Here is a 24,396-nt window from a genome sequence, read left to right as displayed (position 1 = left end):
GATGGGCTGTATTATATTTTTTTGCTTTGCCACCAAGCAGAGACTAGCACAAAATGTGTTTCATTCATTTGTTCATTCACTTAGTCATCTGACAAACAATTTTTGAACACTTACTGGGGAATTTTCTGATAGATAAGAGAGTATCGAGGGGTCTATCAGTCGGGATAGTCCAATGGGGGATTGCGAGGTCAGGCATCTATCACAATGGTTAAAAGTGCTGGCTCCAATCCCTAATGCCAGACTGTGGTCTCTAAATGCCATTTCCACAAAAATGAAACAGTGCCTTTGGAGAAAGTATTAATTATGGGTCTGGGGCAGGAAAAGTACAAGATGAGTCTTGAATATTTTTTATCACACAGGGAGGAAACAATCAAAGATGAGATCATATCAAAAGGACTCAGGAATCAACCTGAAGAAGCTCTCATACCCTAAAAGGGCACAATTTGAGCACCAAAAAGAAGGCGCACAAATCAGAAAAGAAGAAATAAACTGTTTCTATTTGCAGACGACATAGTCTACACAGAAAATACCAAGAAATCTACATAAAACAAAAAACCAATAACTCTTAGAACCAATAAGTGAGTTCAGCAAAAGTTTCAGGATACAAGATAAGTATACAAAAACCAACTACATTTCTATATATAGCAACAAAGATGTGAAAACCAAAATTAAAAATACAATACCATTTACAATCACTCAGCAGAAATACTCAAGGTGAAAATCTGGCAAATATGTACAGGACTCATGTGAAAAACTACAAAAACACCAAAGAAAGAAACCAAAGCTCTAAATAAATGGAAAGACATACCGAGTTCATGGATTGGAAAACTCAACAAAATAAAGAAGTCAGTGTTCTCCAAACAGGTCTATAGATTTAACGATTCCTATCAAAAGTTCAGAAACATTTTTTTCACAGATGTAGGAAATTTTTCTAAAATTAACATGCAAGGCAATTAAATTAGAATGGCTATAACAATTTTGAAAGAGAAGGAAAAAGTAGGAAGAATCACTCTAACCAATGTTAAGATTTACTATGTAACCACCGTTATCAAAACAGTGTGGTACTGGCAGATGAAAAGACACATAGATCAATAGAACAGAATAGAGAACCCAGAAATAAACCCATACGAGTTTGGCCAACTGATTTTTGACAAAGGTGAAAATGCAATTCAATGAAGGAAGGAAAGTCTTTCAACAAATGGTGTTGGAGCAACTGGACATTCAGAGGGAAAAGGAAAATTAACCTTGACCTAACCCCCACACACCTTATACAAAAATTAACTCATAATAGATCATAGATTTGTACATAAAATGTAAAACTATAAAATTTCTAGGAGAAAATACAGGAGAATTCTTTGGGACCTAGGGCTTGGTTCAGAGTTCTTGGACATAACATTGAAAACATAACCCATAAATGAAAAAAATCAATAAACTAGACTTCATCAAAATTAAAAACTTTTGTTCTGTGAAAAGTCCTGTAAAGGAACAGACATGTTACAGATTGGGAGAAAATATTTGCAAACCACAAATCTGACAAAGGACACATATCTAGAATACATAATGAATTCTCAAAAGCCAACAGTAAAAAACTCCCAACCATCCAATTAGAAAACTGGCAAAGGACATGAAGAGACATTTCACTAAAGAGGATGTACAGATGGCAAACAAGCACATGAAAAGATGTTCAACATCACTAGCCATTAAGTAAATGCAAATTAAGACCATGATGAACTATTACTACATACTTATTAAAACAGCTAAAATAAAAATGGTGATGCAGAGAAACTGAGTCTTTCATTCATTGTAGTGGGAATGTAAAATGGTATAGCCACTTTGGAAAATTGTTTGGAAGTTTCTTAAAAAACTAAACATACACTTACCATTTGACCCAGCAATTTCACTCCTGGACAGTTATCCCAGGGAAATGAAAATTTAAGTCCACACAAAAACCTGTACACAAATGTTGACAGCAGTTTTGTTTAGAATTGCCAAAACCTGAAAACAACCCAAATGTTCCTCCATAGGTGAAGAGTTAAATAAACTGTGCTCCTGCCACACCATGTAATACTAAACTACATAAGCAATAAAAAGGAACTACCAATTGATACACGCAACCTGGATGTATCTCAAGGGCATTATGCTAGGTGAAAAAAGTCAATCTCAACAGGTCACATACTGTATAATTCCACTTATATAACATTCTTGAAATGACAAAATTATAGAGATGAAAAACACGTTAGTGGTTGCCGGTGGGGATGTTACAGGGGAGGGATGTGGGTGGGACTATAAAGGGGAAGCAAGATGGAGATCTTTGTGGATGGAGCAGTTCTGTGTCTTGATAGCAGTGGTGGTTACACAAATCTACACATGTGATAACATGACACAGAACTATACACACACATTGTACCAATGTCAATCTCCTGTTTTTGATATTGCATTATAGTTATGTCAGATGTCAGCATTTGGTGAATGGTACATGGGACCTCTCTGAATAATTTTTGCAACTTTCAGTGAAGGTATAATTATTTCAAAACAAAAAGTTAAAAGAAAAAGGAAAAAAAAAAAACCTATGCCAGAGAAAAGAATAAGAAGGAACACTTCCAACTCATTCTACGGGGTAGAACATTTGGAAACTAAAACCAACAAGCTGTTTTATCCTCCTAGAACACACCAGCTGGTCAGCGGAGAGCTCTGGCTGGAGTTTTGTAGGAAAGATAAATGCTGGAGTTTGAGAACTGAATAATAAAACAGGGTGAGCAAAGTGCAATCAGAGTTAGAGGATCCAGAGAGACAGTGCCAAGTGCAAAGGCCATGAGGTAGACAGGCTTGGTGTGTTACAGGATGTCAAAAGAAGCCAAGGAGGTGAGAGCAGACACAGCCAGGGAGGCAGGGAAGGAGATGAGCTGAGAGCAGCCATGTCGCCTGGAACCTCCCAGACATTGCTCAGGAGTCCTCATCAATGGGAAGGCCCCATAGTTTACCACTCAGAGGCTCCCCCTTACTGCTTTGGTCCAGCTTGATGATCAGGGCTGAGGAGGAAGGATGAAAGAGACAGAGATATTGACAGCACACTGACAGTCTACAAGGAGAGTAAATAAATTATATAAATGTAGCTATAAGAACTCAAAATGCATAGCGGAGGCCAATTAGCGAATTAAAAAGAAAAAAAAAGGGATTAAAGAATTCAGTAGACTGTGAGGGTCATGGAACAGGAATTTATGCTTTTAATTTTAACCTTGCAGTGATATTGAAAAGAGAATAAATTATAGGCATTATGCTCCAAAGAAAAGTAGAGACATATTAGAAAAATTTTCATTAAAGCTACCACAAAGAAAAAGAAGGTTATGGTGATAAAATATTACTTTTGGCTATTAAAAAAAAAACTGTTATATAAAATAGCTAATTACACAATAATGCCTCCTAAATGAAATAGTAACATTTCTTATTTTATCATCTGCATCTGTGTCTTCCTTTGCTCAAAAACTATCAGCTTGGTATGGCTAGTTTGTGCCTTGGGATGAATTAATAAAATAAAAGGCATTTGCTAAAAACTACATTTCATTGTGCAAATATCTGAGTTTGGGTCATTTCAGTTAGGGTAGGAGGAACAAAGGGGTCAATATAAAAGGAAAGTTAAAGGCACTTAGCTCAACCAGAGCCAAGAATTGTGACAGGGACAAATCTGCTGAACTAAGAACACACTAGGCCAGCCTGCTGGTCTACCCAGGCTTCTAACATGCCTCTGCAGGTCGATAAGATATCTCAACGGGTACAAAGAACTTTTCTCTTTTGATGCAAGGATAAAGTGTGTGTGTGTGTAGGAGTGATACAGATGAAAATTCTGAATACTGCTATACTTTATGAGTCATCTGGTATGTGACAGAACAGTAAACAGCCCTTTGCTTTAAAAAAAGAAAAGGTAACTAGAAGTATGGTGAAGAGCACATCAACACAGCCAGAAATTTTCACCCATGAATAATAGGAATAAAGATACACAGTATTCAAATACCAAGTTTGATAGAACAAAAGATTTTAAAAAAGAAAAAATAGAATTGCTACCTTCCCTTATAAGACTAGACACACACACTAGAAGCTTTCTAACACAGTTCACTAGGATCTAAAGGAGAAAGCCTGCCTTACTGAAGCCTGCTCAACTAAAAGATGGGGATTGGGTGCTAAGCCACACCTCGCTATAATCTAACCAAGAAATGTCTGGTTGTTATTGTATGTAGTTGAAGGTTACACTGAAACCTGTGCAGGAACCTAAATAGTTACATAGCTCTGAGAAAGATATATTGTTTCATCTTATAGACAAGCAAGAAAGGAACAGGAAGAAAGAAAAGTACAGAATAAACCAGAAGAAAACATGAACCATTCATCCATATTATAGTAATTTAGTCAGTAAAGTAAATTTTAAAATAGATACCAAAAGCAGATAGTTCCAAATTTGCCATTATGAAGAACATGTAAGCTCAGCAAGGGTAGTGAGAAGTTATGGGCCCACATCTCTCCATTTTAGAGCAAATGGTATCTAACATATTCATTCATTTCTGAGCATGGAGAAGCCAGAAGAGGTCTCAAGAGAATAACTCAGAAAATGGAGAGGCATGCCACACCTCCAGATAAGAGAACTATTGGATCATACAGGTATCATTTCTTTGTAGATTTAGTTGCAAAATTTAACAAAATCCTAAAGAAAATGCCAATTGAACTTTCTGAAAATGAAAAATAAATATTTTTGAAGTCTATAAGAAGAATGAAATCAAGTAATAAAACGTCTAAATTGTTTTTAAAAGAATAAAGATGACAGACTTATCCTACCAGTTATCACATGACATTAAATCCATACTATTATAAATAATGATTTGGATAATAGATGATTGAGGGAAAAAGGATCAATTTTCCTTACGAGGAGAATTTGAATTAATAAATGTGAAAGGAATGAGGAAAACAGAAAAATCACCATTAGAAATCCATGGAAATAGTTGATTTCTGGCAAGATCCACAGATGAATCACTAAAATTAATCAGCAAAACTTCAAGGAGAAACAGGATATGTGTATAACCTCAAAGTATCTACCCAAAATATTTATTAATTTTTTGTGGTGGCTTTAACTTATGTCAACAAATTCTTTGATACTCTTCTCTCCAGTAGGTGGAGGTGAGTTACTCTCCTCTTGCATATGGGCTGGACTAAGTGACTTGCTTCTAAAAATAGAACATGGAAAAATAAAACAGTAACTTTACAGTGGACAGACCTGTTGACACTACCTTAACCAAGTGATCAAGGCTAACGTCACCAGTAATAAGAGATGTTCACATCATGGGCCCCTGATACGAGATGAGAAGTTCACCCCTCTAGGATTCTTCCCCACTTTTTGTAACCCCGGCCTAATCATGAGAAAACATCAGACAAGCCCAAATTGCAAGACATTTTACAAAACAACTGAACAGTGCTCTTCAAGACTGTCAAGACCATGAAAGACAAGGAAAGATGGAGAAACTGTCGTAGGTTAGAGAAGACTAAGACGATGTGACGATTAAATGCAATGTGGGATCCTGGACTGCATCCTGGGACAGAAAAAGGGCATTAGGAGAAAAATTGGGAAAATCCGAATCAAGTCTCTAGTTTAGTTAATAGTGCTATACCAACGTTAATTTCTTAGTTTTGATAAGTGCACCACGGTCACGTAAGATAACACCAGGGGAAGCTGGGTGAAGCAAATACCACAACTCTCTTAGAACTCTCATATAATTCTAAAATTATTCCAAAATAAAAAGTGTTTTTAAATGAAATTGAACAAAAACAACAAAAAGTTGATATCTGTACAGAATAGAGAGCCTCAAGACGGACCATGGTATATATATATATATATAAATATGATTAATATGTAATAAAGAAAGAGCTATAAATCAACAGGACGGGAATAGACAATTCAACAAAACATCAGGGAAATACTGGCTAGCCATTCAGGAAAAAAAATTTAGATCCTTACCTCATGTGACACAGAAACATAAAATTCCAATGAGATTTTCCAACGGAAAAGAAATTATGGAAAAAGACTTCATAAGTTATGATATACACAACATGGGATATCACACAACCATTTAAAAGAATGAATCAGAGTTATACAAGCTGAGTTCAGGGATTTTGTTTGTAGGTATTGTTGACTACGAAAAGCTAGACATAGAAAAGCATATAAAGTGTAGTCCAATTTTCACAAACAATGGCAACAAAAACTGTGTGTGTGTGTGTGTGTGCATGCACATGTCTACATGGGACTACATGACTATACAAAAAATAAGAAAAGATACATGTTAGGCTATTAACACAGGTTGGATGAAAAGAGAGAAAAAGGAGAAGAGGGGAAGGGAACAAAAGGAAAGAGGGGAAAATTTGAACTTTTAAAAAGATGTATGTGATCCCATTTATGCACATTTAAAATTATAATATGTGTGAACATATGTTTCAAGAGACTAAATTTTAAGAATTACACATCATAAAACCAAAATAAAATTTAGGTAAGTATATGCTAATTGCTGAATGTAAATCTACTTTCTAAATTTAAATACTATGTAATAAATAACAAAAGAAGAGATTAATAAACTTTACATAACGTTTATAATTTCAGTTTATCTAAAACACAAGAAAATTGAAAGGCAAACTGGCAAAAATGTATAAAACAAACATAAAATTCATTAGAAAGTTAAAAATGAATAATGCACGTTTGAAAAATGCTCAGCATCATTAATAGCCAAAGAAAAGCAAATAAAAACAATGAATACTGCTGCTGTTGTCCAATCCAGGGGCGCACAGAGTAACCCCAGGGCTTGGACTGAGTGGTCACCAGGAGACAGTAAGAGGCATTCTGGACATTTACTGAGGGCGGGGCCGACAGGAGTGTTCTGGCTTGGGAGTCCCCTGTAAGAGGGAGGAGTCAAGGACGGATGCAGCTGGACAGGGGGCATCAAGGTGCAGCCTGTCTTTAAGGAGCTCTGCCTCCAGCGGGAGACACCAACACGCAAACGGGAAAATGCTTCAAAGCCAAGCTCTGAGGCCCACTTCTATGTTCTATTAGCTTCTTGATTGAGAAATTCTTTTTCACGGCCAAAGAGACCTTTCCCTCTTGATTTAAGCCTCTTCCATTTTATCTGGTCATCTGTGGGCATTGGGTATACACTCTTTAGCATCCAATTCACTCATACGTAAAGACCTGGTTAGTCTTCCCTCTCTGACCCTATACAAACTCGCTTCTCCCTTTCATTTTACAGAACTATTTTCTGTCCCTTTAATCACTTTTTTCTCCCTTTCTAGCACATCATAAGAAGCAAAACTTAGGCTTCTAAGCAAATCAAGAGAGGCAAAAAAAGAGAAAGCCTGCACAAAAGTATAGAACTCCATTTTACTGGTTTCCAGGGCAGGCTGGTTGAGCACACAGAGCAGTCAATGATTTTTAAAGCCAAAGGTTATGAATTCTATTTCTCAGCCCTCTCGTGATATCTGTGTGTGCATCTGATCATGAATCACTACCTTCCCAGGAACACATTTTATGAGAGCTAAAGTTGGATTTATTGTCCTCACTGATATTATTCTGAGTATAATCAGTCAATTTCACAGATTTTAATACTTGACTCGAAGAATACAAATGGGTACATGCCCGTTCTTGTGCCTTTATCCTGTAACCGCATAATATGGGGAAAACACCAAGGACTTTCTGGAGCTGATGCTTCAGACAGGACACATTTTAAGCTAGGTCTCAGCTCTCAGTCTAACAAGATGGGGTATAGCATATCAGTGTCACTTTTCAATTGAATGTAATTTAACTTTTCAAGATAAATACGAGAAGAGAGAGAACGCCAACTGAAAGACAGACATTTAACAACCAGATACAGTGAGGGATAAAAGAAAAACTTCCACGAATGCAGCCAATCCTCTTCCTTTTGCCCTTTACAGACACCAACATTCCTCACGGGTCCCATTTCAGAAGGAGTTCTGTGCACTTTATATTTGCTTCTCAGCCCTTGAATTCCCTTCTCTGTCATAAACTCACAAAATGATCTGTAAGACTTGAGTCGGCCCTTCCAGCAGCACTACAGCAGGCGCCAGGGGTGCACTGAGAGCCAAGTCTCATTTGGCCTGGCATGCCGGGTGGCATCAATTTACAAGACACCATATCAAACATTCCTGTACAGAAAAAAAAATCATAGCCACAGCAGGTTGTCCCATCGAAGGAGGATGCAAGACTGAGATAGCCAGGTACCCACTAATAAATCCATCTACAGGACTAGGACGGTTTGGTGTGGTTGACAGATTCTGGAGTCAGTTAGCTGTGCCACTAACCTTGGACAAGCTACCTGACCTAACTAAGGCTCCACCACCCATCTAAGAAAAGGAATAATGATACCCCACAGGACTGCCGCAGGAAATAAATGAGGTAACAGATGCAAAGCTTCCAGCAGAGTGCCTGGCACAGAGTTCATACTTAATAGTGCAATAGTAACGACAATGGCAACAGCTATCATTATTTTTTATAATAAGCCCATTAATCTTTTCTTAAAGGACAAATTTAGAGTCCAAGAATTCATGTAGGGCAACAGACAGAGGATCTAAAGCAGATGGTTTCTGGGCCTGTCAAATGGAGAAGAGAGGATGATCCAGCTTCTGAAATATAGAGTGTGGGGGCATCCTAAAGCTAGTCTCTTGCTACCTATTTTCTCTCCTTCATTATTTTCTTTCTTTCTTTTTAAAAAATTCTTCTACCCTTAGTGAGGTATAATTGGTATATTAAAATCTTTTCTTTTATTTTATAAAATCATCTTAAAATAAAAAAAGAGCTAAAATGGGAATATGAAATACAAAATTCAGGACAGTGTTTACGACTAGAGGGATGGGAGAGGCAGGAAGGCCCTTCAACCACATGGGCAAAGTTTTACACTATCAGCTGTGCACTGGACAGGCAGGCATTCATGACATTCTCCTTTAAATTCTTTTGTATATCTGAAATAATTTATAATATGTTTTTTTAAAGGAGGTAATATTATAAGATGTAAAATGAACTCAAGGAACATAATAGAGAAATTTTATGAAGATGATGTTTATTAAAAATAAGACAAATTTGTCTCATGCTAAGTCCAGGGACCCCACTCCCACACATAGGGGTTAGAGGGCACCCTCAGAGCAAGAAGGTTTCAGAAGTGGAGGATTTTAGTACTCTCCAGAGAGCAGGGCAGAGAGGACCTTATTCCTAGACATCCCTTTTAAGACTTAACAGGGAGGGGGTCCTCATCAGGCTTAGGCATATCTAGCTACATTTTCCAAGGTGACTGCAATTGTGTAAAAATGCTGCTCCCCACCCTTCACCCAGGCTCAGCCTATCCCCTTTCTGTGATTCCAGAATAACCACACTCCACAGCCATTAAAGAATCAGTGTTCTGAATGCTGACACCCCACTTATACTTTAAACCTCACTTCCAATAGCTCAGTAAGTGGCAGAGGAGTGAAAGCTTAAAAAGGATGCAGTTTATAGCCTCCCAAACCTAAAGAAAAAACAAGATTGCTTAGTTGCTGACAATAGTTATAGAATCGACAGATGAGAAGGATGCAAAAGCTGTAAAGGGCAGAGGCTCAAGGGTCTACTTAAAAGTTTGCACTAAGAAAGAAACCTGAAGACTATCTAAAGCACAAGGAAACCTTTCATAAGCTAAAGGCGACTATCATTCAGTGCACGGAAATATTCAGTGTTAGTCGTGTCAATTGCTGGGCAGGCTTTTCTTTGTAGAGCCTGAGGATCTTCAGACACACAGCTTTTCTATCCTTTCGAAAATACATCTTATTGTATAGCTGATTACTGTATTAAAAATGATCCTGTCTTTTCAGAGGAGTACAGGAAGACAAGATTTAAAGCTAAGTAAATGAATCATTTATAGGATCTTATAATAGTGGAAGGTTGCCTTCAAATTTAGAAATGTGTTGTCTTTTATAGAAACAGACCAAAATATTGAACCTATAATCCTTACATGTTACTAAAACTTTTTTTGAGGACATTTGGGTAGATATTTTTCATAACAGCGCATTATTCTTCACGGTACTAATTTTATCATCGTCCCATTTGTAGGATTCTGGAGTCCTTTGATGTTTTTTCCATTATCTCCCACACAATTCTATGTATTATTGTGAAATGAATCATTTTCCTTCCCACGTATGAACGGCTTGAGTTATTACAATGCTAACATTTCTGTTTTTAAGTTACAACTAAATGCATTCATCAAGCTTTCTATGTTAAAAGTAGGCTGGAATGTGTGCTAGAAGAGGGTACGGTGAATCAGAACCTAAGCAGGAGCCAGCAAGTGGCCCTGATGTTAAGCAAACAAGCTCAGAGTAAGATGTACAGAGAACAAAACAGGATTGATGGATGGATGGATGGATGGATGGATGGATGGATGGATGGATGGATGGATGGATGGAAAGATGGATGGATGGATGGATAGATGGAAGGATGGATGGATGGATGGATGGACAGTAGATGGATGGATGGTTTGATGATGGATGGATGGATGGTTTGATGATTGATGGATGGATGGATGGATAAATGGATGATTTGATGGATGGATGGATGCATGATTAGATGGAAGGATGGATGGATGAGAGAGACAAGAAAGAGATATTCAGGTCCCTGATGAAGGACATTCAGTTAGGCAGTGGGAAATAAAGTGAAAACTTAAAGGGCCCGGTTTGTGTAATTCATTTATTCATCAACGAACAAGAGTCAGCTCTTTGCTGGGCCTGCTTGGCAGGGGAACGGTGAATATAAAGAAGTATAAGACACAGTGTATACTTTCAAGAACATATATCTTGGTAAGGAAAATTTTAAAAAATTAATTCTTCAATGTTCACTAGAAACGACTGAAGAAGAGAAGAGGAAAACAAGAACGAAGGGATAAACTATATGCAGACAAGTACTCAGGTGCTCTGTGGTTACGAGGTGCAGGACTCCCACCCTCACAGGCAACTGTAGGTCAGGATCTGGCCATGAGGGGTATGGAAGTGAGGGTCCAGGAGGGGTTGGAGCCAAGCAGTTCTAAGAGGTCTAGTTTAGGGTCCATGCAAGTTTCAAAGCAATGCCTGGTAACTGGGAGCTTTGTTCCATATTTGACCAAATGATCCAGAATTGAATTACGTCCCTAAAGCACATCCTGGACTGATCGCCCTTGATTAAGATCTATTTCAAAATCAGTTCCCCTTTCATAGATGGGGAATTGGAGGCTTCCTGCAGCTGGGCTCCCATTGGTGTGAGCCCCCATCTTCTCCAATCTCCCTCCCCATCCAGGGGAGGGTACTGGCATCATCCCACTCAGCCTCAGACTGAGTCTTGAAGAAAAGAAGACCAGGCAAGAGTTGATATATCAGTAGCATTATCCCATTACTTAGTAGGATCTGGAACACTGTGCTGCTTTGGGCTCATGACCAATGGGCCTGGAGGAGCCTTAGAACAACAAGCTGCCACTAAGTGTTTCCTCACCTCTATACCATGACCTGGTCCATATGGCATGGTTTCTACCACAGTTCCCTTATAATATCTGGAGCCCTGACATCTAATTCATTCAAACCAGTTACCAAGGGTCAAATCTGCTTCCAGACTCCTACTTAACTAGCTGTAGTTCCACTGGGTGGATTGATCTAGCAACATTATGCTCCCATTCACCTTTTGCCCACCAGCTCAGCCCTTAACAGTACAAGCCACAGGCCAAGTGTTTTTGTTTAACAAGCACCTACATAATGTTTACTATATGCTAGACACTGCTCAACTTTACAACTACTAAATAATCCTCTGAACAACCTGGGAGCCAGGTACTGTTATTAGAAACTGAGGCACAGAAAGGTTAAGTAATTTGTCTAAGGTCACACAGCTAGTGAGTGGTGGAGTTGAGATTCAAATCCAAGCAGGGGGGCTCAGAGTCAAAGCTCCCTTGACCTCTGTGAGAGCTCAAGCTAATTTCCTCATACTTATATTTCTCCCCTAAACCACAGCTGTCCTCTGTGCCGCCCCTCCCCATCTGCCCAGTCCTACTCCCAGACAATCACTCTCAAGCCTTTTAGCCTTGTCATCTGGTATCGGCCTCTGTGTGGGCCTTGCACCTTTGATCTCTCAGCTCCAAACCCACCCTTCAGTACCGGGCTCTGTGATGTGGGGCTGGGGCTCTGCAAACCCGTTTCAGACTCCTTTGCCAGCTAGCTCTCCCTTCGGTCCTGCGAACGAGCAGCCACTAAGAGACTGGAAGGCAGGAGGGGAGGAGAAGGGATTCTTTCTCCTTGCCAGCTGTTGGCCGTGGCAGTGTGCCCTAAGAGCAGACTTTGCTCCAGGAGCAGCTGTGCTCCAGCCTCCGGCTTCTGCACTCTCAGGGCAAGCAAGTCCTCTGTACCCCTCTAAACCTTCCGCAGCCGCCAGGTGGCACCGCCTCCTCGGCCACCTGACCCCGCTCCTGGGTTCCCATAGTCTCAGCCTCTTCCCTTGTGTCCCCGGAGCCCCAGTGGTGGCAGCTGCTCCTGCAGTTACCAGCCCTGGGTCACCTCCTCTTTGCCTTCAGCCTGTCAACACCTATGAAATCAATTCCATATGTTGTGCTAAATCCCATCTATTGAAATACCTAGTGTGATTTCTGTTTTCCTGACTGACAAATCTAAACTTCTGAGAGTCTTTTCTTGGAGTCCATTCAACTTCTTCAGAGACAACTCCTCTGGCTTCTAGACCATGATGTAAATATCTGGTTGCTGGTATTCGGGGGAACAGGGCAGAAAATAGGCTGGCAGTTCCACCATTCAGCATGCACACTGTCACTTCATCTCCTTGTTCTCACCCCGCCCTCTGCTACACCCAGGATTCCTGAGTGTGGGGTCTCTCTCTAGTTCAGCCTCTCCCCTGAATAAATATTTGGTCCTGGGGAGTAGGGACAGGTGGTGGTAGGAAATAGCACAGACTTGGTTGGTGACAACGCTACATAAAAACTTTGTACCAATCCTGTCACTTCGGTCCTGCCCCTCACCCCCACCCCCCACAGGGCCTGTTCTTGAGCTTCTCCAGGCTGTATGGGTAAACTGCTCTGCAGGATCTTTGACTGTAATTGTCCCAGGTCTGCTAATCAAGTTCCTGCTCCTCTTAATACTTTCTATCTTCCAAAGCTCTTTGGAGCTATCTCACCAGCCCACTGTTGGCTCCCCTATTTCTTGCTTGGTAGTTTATACTTTCTCATTCTCTTACTGTCATTGTCATGGGGTTTCAAGAGGAAGAGGAGAGATAAGAGTGTGAAATTAATATTCCATGTTTAGTAAGAAATTAGATGATACATTTTTTCAACGCATTATCACTTTCCTTTTTAATTCAGAAAGTATATACAAATGGCCTCACCAACATTTCTAAAATAACCCAACCAAAGTACTATTAAAATAATTTTAAAAGGGATTACCTAAGAACACTTATTACACATATGTAAAGCAGTAAAAGCAGCTAGTAGTAGAATTAATTTCCTCAGTCACTAAGCCTTCCTGGGGTAAATCAATTTTATTCTCTCAGGATCTATCCCTAAAAAACAGTGTTATCACATCTAGTGCACAGTCAAGCTCTGCTCCCTCAGAAAAGAGCTGGTCAGCCGTGGTACTTATGCCAACCAGTGACATCCCACCTTCAGAGAGCAGAAAGGAAGCCCTGGCAACAGTTCTGTTCCACCTCTAAACCTCACCCTGACCCCAGGCCTTGATCCAGGACTGACCAGGATTGATGCAGTCTAAAGACTCAGGCCGGAGGTCTACCTCCTTATCTTGCACTGGAAGATGCCACGTCCTTATAAAGCAGTACTTTTTTGAGGGGTGTTTGGAGAGCACTGTTTGATACACCATGCAATTGACCTAAAAGCATAGGAATAACGACATTAGAATAGTGCAGCATGCCGAATTCTAAATGGAAAACATTACAAAATATGACATATTTACCTACCGGAGTTAATTGCAATTCAAATGCAGATAGGGTGGCCAATGTCACAGAGTGGCTTGCTCAACTCCATCCCAGCCCCCTGTGGTAGACCATGCCGCTTGGCAGGTGCCAGAAAGCTCAAGACCACATTTGCAGACTCCCATATGGGGTTTCACACATAGACTGCATGCACTGTTGCAGGTGGTGGGAGGAAATGAGGGGTTCGTGTGTCTGCTGTTTCTCCTGACAAACACAGATATTAGGGTGGCTGGTGTGTGGGCAGCAGTGACCAAAGGGGTTCCAAGGACCAAGTCCTTTACTTCCGAGATGTCAAGAGGCAGAGTATGTTGCTGCAGATGATGGCATCTGGAGCCAACAGTCTCAGAGGTGGTTTCTTGCTTCCCATCCCGGCAGAGGGAGTGCGGTACTGGGGCCAGCACTGGTGGCACAGCATTGAGAGTGCCTACTTCTTGCTTGTACCAGGGACCCAGTCCCCGGAGCAGGCCAATTCCTTGGCATTATCCTGGGAGCCATTCCCAAGCTCAGTCCTGAGCCTGCCCCTGCAGTCCTCCTGATGGCTCCATGAGCACCTAGCTCACCTTCAGTCTCTGTCTCTGCAGACTACTGAGAGCGGCTCCTGTGCTATCTGCCTCTGACACTGATAGCAGCAAAAACACCAGTGGTCCTGAGGTAGGAGGGCCCCAATGAAATGACCTCTAGTGCTTTGAAACGCTTTCATGCAGTACTTCACAAAGCTGCTAAACGTCTGAGGGACAGCAGAGAGAGCAGACGTGTTACATTTCTGCCAAGTAGGTCAACTTCACAGGGGTTTTAAGAGTGCGTCTCTGAGTTAACTGTTACGGTGAACTGGCCAATATTATAGAAAGGACAACTGTGGATGGAGCCAGCTAAAAAAAGACATCATCACCTAGAGGAATGAGTCTTACTATTTATAAAAAGGTACTTTGGGAATTCCTGAGACACAGAAAGTGACGGAACTAGAAGAGATTCTGAACCAATGCCTTAGAAAAACTAATGTTTTAAAACTAGTGTCTAGAGGTATTTGTTTCTTCTTTTTATACAGGTTCATCTCTAGGGTCAGAAGATGATCATCAACCCACTTAAACAGCAGGAAGAACACAAGGCCCATCTTCAGGGTGATCATTCTTACTTTGTGGCTGTGCTTTGCCACCTTGGCCTTTCTGCAAATGAAACAAATATTTTCTTTGTGCTTTCCTGAGTTAATCAGAATTTAGATGCATATATTTAGAAAGAGTAATTTTGTCAATTATAACTGGCATTCAAACAATGCCAGAAAATTAAAATTAAGTGGGCCAAAGAAGAAAGAAGATTAGGACTACACTCTACAGCAGAAAAGTTTTCCTTATGGGAATTTTTACAAAATGATCTCAATAATAAGTCTTTGCTGGGATGAAAGAATTTTAACGATAATGAGTATATTGTCAAGAGAAGTCACATTTCTTATTTGCAACCTGAAAACAAAAGCAGCGTTTATGTCAACCACCACTGAAGTGTAAAGGAAATGACGTTGATCAATTCAGTTTGAGCATAGGAAGAGAATAATGTTTATATCCTATGTCTTCTACTTTCTGTGTTATTTTTAAGTAAGGTGATGTGGAGTTCCGGCAATATTACTTATGTATGAATTAGTGTGTTTGTGGGGGTGGAGGAGAGCAAGAGGAGCTAAGGGGAGTTGTGGGATACTAGTTGTAGGGTAGCACTACTTATGTGTGTTCAAAAAATTTTTTTAAAAGAAGAGCAAAGTGTAAAGTGCTCAGGAACAGATACCTCTTCTCTCCCTCTAGCCCTAATGCAGGGCATTCATTACAACAGAGAGACAGAGATCAGAAAAAGTATTAATTGTATAAAATTCACTGTTATCAGGGCGAACAGATAGTACTGGACTTCAGTCCATCCACTAGGACATGGAAATCGCTCTGCTGATCAGAAGATATCTAATGGTAACCCTTGCATTTTTATCTGCATTCTTTTATATGGAGAAGCTTATAAGGGCATAAAGTAGATCCTCTCTCTCCTTCTTTTGTGTTTCACAAATATGATTGTCACTAGGCCAGAATTTAAGATCCTGAACCCAAAACGATCTGGTATGTTTTTAGGTGGGAAAGAGAAGAAAGGCTGCAAAGTGGTGGCTACCATAGAAGTTGTCTATTTCAATTAATACCACTATTCCTCTATTCTAGAGTTATACTCACTAGAAAACTCTAACTCTGCAACAAGCGGACAATACCAATTATTGATTATGCATGACAATGGCAGCTATAAGAGGGGATTGTGCTGTAAGTCAGCCTGGACATGCTTCTGTGTAGCATATAAATGCTGTTTGCTAGAAGGAGGGAAGAAAGGAGTGAAAGAGAGAGAAAGAGAGGAACCAAGAGACAGACAAACAGAACCCAAAGAAAGAAAAACAAAACACAACACGATCCATGATCCAATAAGAGTGAGCAACTCACTAAAACCGTGTTCATCTGAAACAAATAATGTATTTACTCAGGAAATACTTACTTCATGATTTTGCATGGGTAATAATATAAGTGCACGTTGTTTTAACAGGCTGTTGATGTGACTAACGGAAGATGCAACAACTGTCGACAGCAGCATCTGAATTTGTAATGCTTTTGGAAATTTTTGAGAGACTGTCTTCTCTCTCCTTACACTCTTCAGACTTAAGAGTTTGGAAGGGCGCTTGTAATCATGGGCAATTGTATTTTTCAAATTAAATGCCTGTATTTAATGGCCTATTTCCCAAATGTATTCTGTTTTCTTCCCCCCTTTCTCTCCAGTAGACAATTACTTTATGAAGAGTTTACACCAATAGTCTGTTAATAAAATGATTATTTAATTTGTAATGTTTTCCTACACTTTTCTGTTTTCACATTTTCTAAACAGACTGGCCTCAGCTTCTTAAATTTGTTTTTCAAATTTTGATTCAGTTAGAAGATTCCTTTTATTTTAAATGGTGGCATTAAGGAAAAGAGATGCAATATCAAGATCATCAACATCCAAACATGAGAGCTTTTTTTCACTCATGGATGCTTAAATAAAACTGGCTCAGATTCAGCTAACTTTGGCCTTGACTGTAAAACGTGTGGGACGCTTATTTTTGCCACACTAAAAAGAACATGACTTCACGAACAAAAACCAACTCCTGTTCAGTGTCTCCCATCTGTCTTTAGAATCATTTGTAATTCTGGTGGCTGCGACAAAGAAGACAGATCTGCCTGGCCCTTACTCACTCAGGAATGGGGATTTATTGCCGGCCATTTTTACACGACGCTAGACCTAATGGAATTGCTTTCTGAAGCTTAGGAGAGACAGCTTGGCCAACTTCATCTCCCCACTCATTCTGTTCAGGATTTCTTCAACAAGATGGTATACCTAGTCTTAAAGATAGTGTGTTTATTTTTATATCATTCAACTTAAAATAATATAATTAAAAAAGAAACTGCAGAATTCTTGGCCAAATGATAAAAAAAGAACATCCACAACTTAATACTGTCTTTGTTAATTTCATTTTACTCTAAGGCATTCAATTAAAGTGTCATGCAATAAAAGCTGCTGCTACAATGGAATCTCAAATCCTATTAAGTGTCAAGGATGTTAAACCTACAAAACTAACAGATTCTTTAGGCTGAAACCATTTAGGTACTTTATGGTGCTGCCAGCCAGCCTCCCACCTGAATAGCATTTTACTGGAAAGGCGGTCTGTAATGTGTAATCACTGAAGCACTTTGAAATAATCGACCCCACAGGGCCCTTCAACGTTATTCAGTTTACATTAAATAATTATGAACTCATCATTTTGTTTAAGCTTATGTTTAAAGTTAGCCATTCTGCCAAGTCTATTCTGCTAAGATTAAATATATTTTAGCTTATGGATCATGCTAGATTCATGTTTGATCTAAATATACTTCAACCTACTAAAAACATATGGGAGGTACTTGACTATAATGAAATACAAAATATACCCTCATGTTGTCAATGCATAAATATAGACGCATGCAAGCTGCCTGCTCAGATGTGTAGAAATAACTGTTAGATAAAACAAAAATATTCTCTGACTATATTTGTCAGCTATAAAAAAATAAAGAACATGAACGTTAACCCAGATAGTTAAAGAACCATGCAATGGGAAATGGAGTTTCTCAAGGAGGCTTCTTCTTTGAAACCCAAAACAGTTAACAAAGGCATTATTTTAAAAATCTAAGCCATGAGGGATTGTTCTAAAATATAATATTACCTTGCTTTTTCATGCTGATGTATTTTCTTTAGGAAAATCCTATTAAAATAAGTACTAACGTTAGTACAGAAAATTTTGGCTTCAGATTAACCTTCTTTCTTAATAGCGAAAACAAAGTTTGCTCAAAGGAAGAAAGGCTCTCATCTTGTACACTACTGGTTGTACCAAGATGGTGGTCATAATGGCATGGAAAATTCAGGGCACCATTTGATTTCTATGAGCACACACAAAAATGTTTCCTTTGCCTGAAAGGAAGACGAGAGCACAATGAAGAAAGACTTCAAGCTACTCAGGTAAAATAGAATCATGTTAGGAAATGCCAGCCACCAAATAACAATGTCCATCATCCCCTGCTGATCCCTTCTCGGCAGGACGCTGGTGCTTTTACTGCTCAGAATTGAGAGTAAGGGAGGGAGGGGCAGGGAGACCACATCTCCTTTCATAATCACCATATACTTTTAGCAATACTTTAAGGATAACTTTTGGCAAAGTCCCTAAGCTTAAGATCATTATTGCAAAATAGTATATAAATGCACCTTGTAGGATGGCATAAAAAGCTATAAGCTGGTGGTCAACTGAAATTCTCGGAATGCCCACTCTGGTCTCAGGCTAAATATTACACCAGGAGCTATGAGCAGATACAGGTGGCGGAGAGAGGTCTTGGGCTCTTTACAAGTCTGTTGTGGGAGCATAAGCACAAGGACAGGGACCTTGGTTCCAGTCCCAGCTCCAGCGTGGATTTGCTGATCCACCTCAGAGGATGTTTCCTCACCTGTAAAATGACAACTGTGCTTAACCTGCCCTGACTATCTCACAGGGTGAGGATCAAGTTGGATTACATGAGTAAACACTCTGACAGCCTTAAAGTCTTATTCAAACATTAGACTATTTGTAAAAAGGCTTAGGAATATCTATCAAGCAGCATACTAACAGGACAAATTAGTGCAGACCCATCTGAATATAAAGGGTGAGACAAAAGTCACGTGAAGGTCAAACGTGTTTCATTCAGGTCTGCAGTTAAAATATTCCTTTTATGTCTCAAGTGTCTTTATCATAATACAGAGTTTGCAGCCCTACAGTGACACACTTATCTTATCCTGTGTGGGTGCCAAAGGGGAAGAGAGTAAAACCAGAAAGGGTGGGTTATGAAATAGATTTTAGAGAAAAATATCATCATAATTAGCAAAGAAGAAGCAGGTGTCTGAGGCACTGGGAAAGCAGAGATGAAAATGAGCAAGTGGTGTGTGGGGAATGGATGCAGATCTCTTGCTGGATCAAAGTTCATGCAGGAATACACCGCTCTATGTGATACAGTTCTCTGCACGTTACCATGGAGATTTTGAGAAGTTTCACTATATGGTGGGTTATGCGAGACTACTGTATGACATTCTTAGGTCTCTGTAACAAAACCAAGGTCAATTCCTGTTATATGTCCCTTCCAGATTCATCCTGGTCCAGGAAACCGTCTTATTGGCATATGATTTAGGCCTCTGCTTTAATTCTCCCAGAAAAAAAAAAAAATCAGCAAATATCGCCTGTTTCTCAGGTCATTTACTGTGAGCTGTTAATATATTTTGCAATGACTAATAACTATTGTACACGGTGACTGCATGCTTAAAATCCAGGCCATTTGCTTAGTGGTTTACACACAGTCACACATTTCCATTCAAGCCTCACAACAACTCCGTGAGATAGGTGAGGAGAGGGTACAGCAGAAAAATGTTACACCACAATGGACCTGACCGGGTTCATTATACAGAGCTAGAAACATCAAATGAGATTGAGAAACTGGCACAATTTGTTCAGGTGATAGTAATAGAGGCCTTAAATTATCCAAACATAAATCTGACAGAATATCTTTTCAGGATGTAATTGGGAAGCAGAATGTGGTACAGTGCATATGAAAAACAAATGTCTCCTCAGTGTTCCCAAAGCACCCTGCACATACATCTATTGTTGTCCTTTGTACACAGAATTGAAACTGTCTGCTTGCACATTTCTCTCTCCTGAGGACAAATACTACTCATTCATTCACTCACTCACTCTCTCTCTCACGTATTCATTCAACAAACACTCAGTGAGCACACACTATATGCGACTTCCTATCCTTTTCATGACCAGAGGGCCGGGCACTCAGCCTGACACGCAGTAGGTGCTGCATGAAGAATGCTGTGATGACACAGGGTGGGAAACAGATTACACTTACTAGGACAGCAAACAAGGACTGCCAGAAGATTCAGTGGCTTAGTGAAGCAGTGCAAATCGTGGTCACAAGCAATTAAGCTGTAGGAGAGGGAGAGTCAAAGACATCAATCAAATAATTATTTCATTTAAAGAGGTAATAATGACCAAGCATAAGAATTAAACAGGAAAAAATTAAAGAATAAAAATGTTATGGAAGGCTGAAAGCTACCTTAAAAACATCAGCCTGAATGACCAGGACAAACGTGTATGTGTCAAGGATGGAAAAATGTCAGGCCTGGGGAAAAGCCTGATCTGCAGACAATAAAGAAAGCTTTCTAGGGGGGTTGGGAAGGCAACCCAAGCAAAGCCGCAAACCGCTTCAGGTGAGATGCAGAGTACTAGGTTGAACTATAATCAGTTGCCAATATTCACTTGCTTTTGACCTGCAAAATGGCAACTGCACGCGGTTCAACTTCACAGAAATCAAGAAGGCCTAAAAAGACAAAAACAGCGAGGAGAGACTATGAGGAGCTCATAAAAACAAACACCTCAAACTATTTCTAAGCCTCTAATTTGACCTGTATTTACTGAAAACCAGCACATGCAGAGCAATGACCCAGGTAATTCCAAAATAACTGAAGCTGAACATTCATGTAGGCGATTTTCTCCAGGAACAGGAGTGGAAGATCATGGACAGGGCTCCTCAAGGAGCTGACCCTCCCACCAACCAGCACCTGGGCACTGCCCAGCCTTCATGAGTCCTTGACTGGTGGACCTTCCAGAAAGGACTTACCACAGGGGCAAAAGGTTTCCCTCAGAGAAGAAAGCATGAGTTGGATAATTTAACAATCTCATTTAGAAGTGGTCCCATTATGGTTTATCAGACTCTGAGGATCAGAGTTATCCGATATTAATACTACAAATTAATTTTAAAAGGCTAGACAAAGAGTAGAATTCAGAAGAAGAATATAAATCCTGGAAAAATACCTCTAAATTTTATAACTATTTTTAGATTATAAAAACAAAACATAATTTTTTTTAGAAAACTTGGAACATGCAGAAAAATGTCAAGAAATAATCCGGCAAAGATAGGAATTTCTGAGAAGATAAAGCCTGTTGCTTTCCATGATGGATGGCTTAAACTGGATTTGTTAAAAAACCAAATCCATCCTATGAAGCAAAGAGAAATGCCATAGATGTCAGTCTCTGTAACCAACCCCTAGACAGGTTAAAGGGATTCGGAACCCAAGAGACTAACTCGATCAGACGTATGGGTGACAGGGAGGGCGAGGTAAATTTATTACAAGAATGGCTTCAATTCTTCACCCTCCCTGTATCTACTCTCTTTGCAATGACTGTGAAGTACGTCCCATCAGGACATGGAACCTATCTCCCCTCCCCTTGTATCTGGGCTGGTCCTATGACCTGCTTTGGCTGAAGGGATGACATACCAGTTCCAAGCCAAGGCCCAAGGGGCCTTGTACACTTCCCCTCTCCTGGAACACTGCAGCTGCCACATAGACAAGCCCCGATTGGCCTGCTGAAGGGTCAGAGACTGCATGGAGAAGAGACAGCTATCCAAACTGAGCCCAACTCGAATCACCCACAGCCAGTCAATCCCCACACGTGTGAGAGAGCCCAGTCTGGATCAGTAGAGCCATCTTCTTGACCTGCGGCTGACCACAAATGCATGCATGAGCCCATCCAAGAGCAGAAAAAGCACCCAGCTGACCCAGAGACTCATGAGCAAAAATAAATGCTTATTGTAAACAGGAAGGCGAACTGGTTAGGGACCCCAGAATTGGAGAAAGATAGTGTGGAGTATTTATGACCACCCCCAACCAACAGAAGAAAGTGACCCAGGCCTGGTGTTTCCCAGCCTCTAACGTGGCAACAGAAGGCAGTCGAGGCAGGCTCATCTCTCCCATGAACTGAACAGAAGCCCCATTAGCAACAGAAGGTAAGTGTGGCATCACAGGCAAGGAAGTCCATCAGTCAAGAGCCCACAAGAATAAGCAGCCAGAAGAAGGGCTTTCTTTCCCCACTAGCCTGTCACTCCCTTCTTTTTTTTTTTTTGTGAGGAAGATCAGCCCTGAGCTAACATCCATGCCAATCCTCCTCTTTTTGCTGAGGAAGACCAGCCCTGAGCTAACATCTATTGCCAATCCTCCTCCTTTTTTTTCCCCCCTTTTTCCCCCAAAGCCCCAGTAGATAGTTGTACGTCATAGCTGCACATCCGTCTAGTTGCTGTATGTGGGACGCCACCTCAACACGGCCAGACAAGCGGTGCGTCGGCGCGCCCGGGATCTGAACCCAGGCCGCCAGTAGCGGAGCGCGCGCACTTAACCACTAAGCTACAAGGCCGGCCCCATCCCTTCGTACGAAGAGATACAGGCAGCTGCCAGCTGTGGCAAGGGGGATCTCTCCACAAGTGTCCGGGCTGGGAAGCCTCTTTGTCCCCAGGCCTGAGGCTTTCCTAGGCGGCCAGATGGCACTAAGCTGGGAAGTGCTCTCCCTCCACAAGGGCAGAGGAATCCAGTCAAAACAAGAGCCCAGTATCAGAAGTTCTGTCCTTCACCTCAGGCCTGAGAATGCCCTCTCCCACCTCGAGGCACCAGGCAGTCCAGCCTGAGGAAACCCCTCTGTGCCTCAGACAGCACCAGAGGACTAGTGGGAGACCCAGAGGCACTAGATAAACTAAGCAGACCAAAATAGCATCACTTGGATTCTGAAAATTAAATTGTCAGTGTCATAAATTTGACAATGCAAATGAAATAGACCAATCCATTGAATCAGAAACTACGAAAACTCAACCAAGATGAAAGAGATAACTTGTATAGTCCTATACCATTAAAGAAATCAAACTTGTGAAAAAAAAAAAGAAAAACAAAAAACTTTTTCAAAAGAAAGCTCACTGTCCAGGTGGTTTCACTGGAGAATTTTATCAAACATTTAAAGAAAAATTAACACCAACTTTATGTAATCTCATCAAGAAGATGGAAGAGAAGGAAATACTTCCAAACCAATTTTATGAGATCTGTATTACCCTGATAACAAAACCAAAGATGGCACAAAAAGGGAAAACCGCAGATAAATCTCTTTCATAAACTTAGATGTAAAAATCCTCAATAAAATATTAGCAAATTGAGTCCAACAATGCATAAAAAGAATTATATACACTATGACCAACAAGGATTTATATGAAGTATGCAAGCCTGGTTCAACATTTGAAAATCAATCCATGTAATCCATCCTATCAACTGGCTAAAGAAGAAAAACCATATAATCATATCAATTGATGCAGAAAAAACGTTTGACAAAACCCATCATTCATGATAAAAACTCACAGTGAGTTAGTATAGAATGAAATTACCTCAACTTGATAAAGAACATCTCCAACAAACCTACATATAACTTCATACCTAAGGATGAAAGACAATGTTTTATCCCTAAGGTTGAGAATAAGGCACAGATATCTTCCCACATCCCTCTTATTCAATATGATCCTAAAGTTTAACCACCACAATAAGGAAAGAATAAGGAATAAAAGGCATACAGATTGGAAAGGAAGAAGTAAAACTGTCCCTATTTGCAGATGATATGATTGTCTACATAGAAAATCCCAAGGAATCTACAAAGAAAAACCTCCTGGAACAAATAAAAGAGTTGAGCAAAGTCACAGAATACAAGATAAACACATGCAAAAAAAAATCAATTATATTTCCATGTACTAACCACCAACATATGAAAACTACAATTAAAAACACAATACCATTTATATTTGCTCCAAACAAAATGCAATACTTAACTATAAGCTTAACATGCACAGACTCTGTATGCTGAAAATTACAAAATGTTGATGAAAGAAATCAAAGAAGATCTAAATAGATGGAGAGACGTACTGTGTTCATGGATTGGAAGACTCAGCATAGTAAAGATGTCAGTTCTTTCCAAACAGTTCTAAGGTTTA

The 24,396-nt window shown here is 40.0% G+C and overlaps 1 protein-coding gene across 2 annotated transcripts in view; it reads right to left on the bottom strand.

Annotated features, from left to right (window-relative positions):
* Nucleotides 1-24,396, bottom strand: part of SDK1 (sidekick cell adhesion molecule 1) — a 917,991-nt gene that overhangs the window by 393,123 nt on the left and 500,472 nt on the right. The gene's annotated exons all lie outside the window — the stretch shown is intronic.

Source organism: Ceratotherium simum, chromosome 26, assembly GCF_057802395.1.
Source record: "Ceratotherium simum simum isolate JZ-2026a chromosome 26, ASM5780239v1, whole genome shotgun sequence".
Lineage (NCBI taxonomy): Eukaryota > Metazoa > Chordata > Mammalia > Perissodactyla > Rhinocerotidae > Ceratotherium > Ceratotherium simum.
This window is presented reverse-complemented; position numbering and strand designations above follow the sequence as displayed.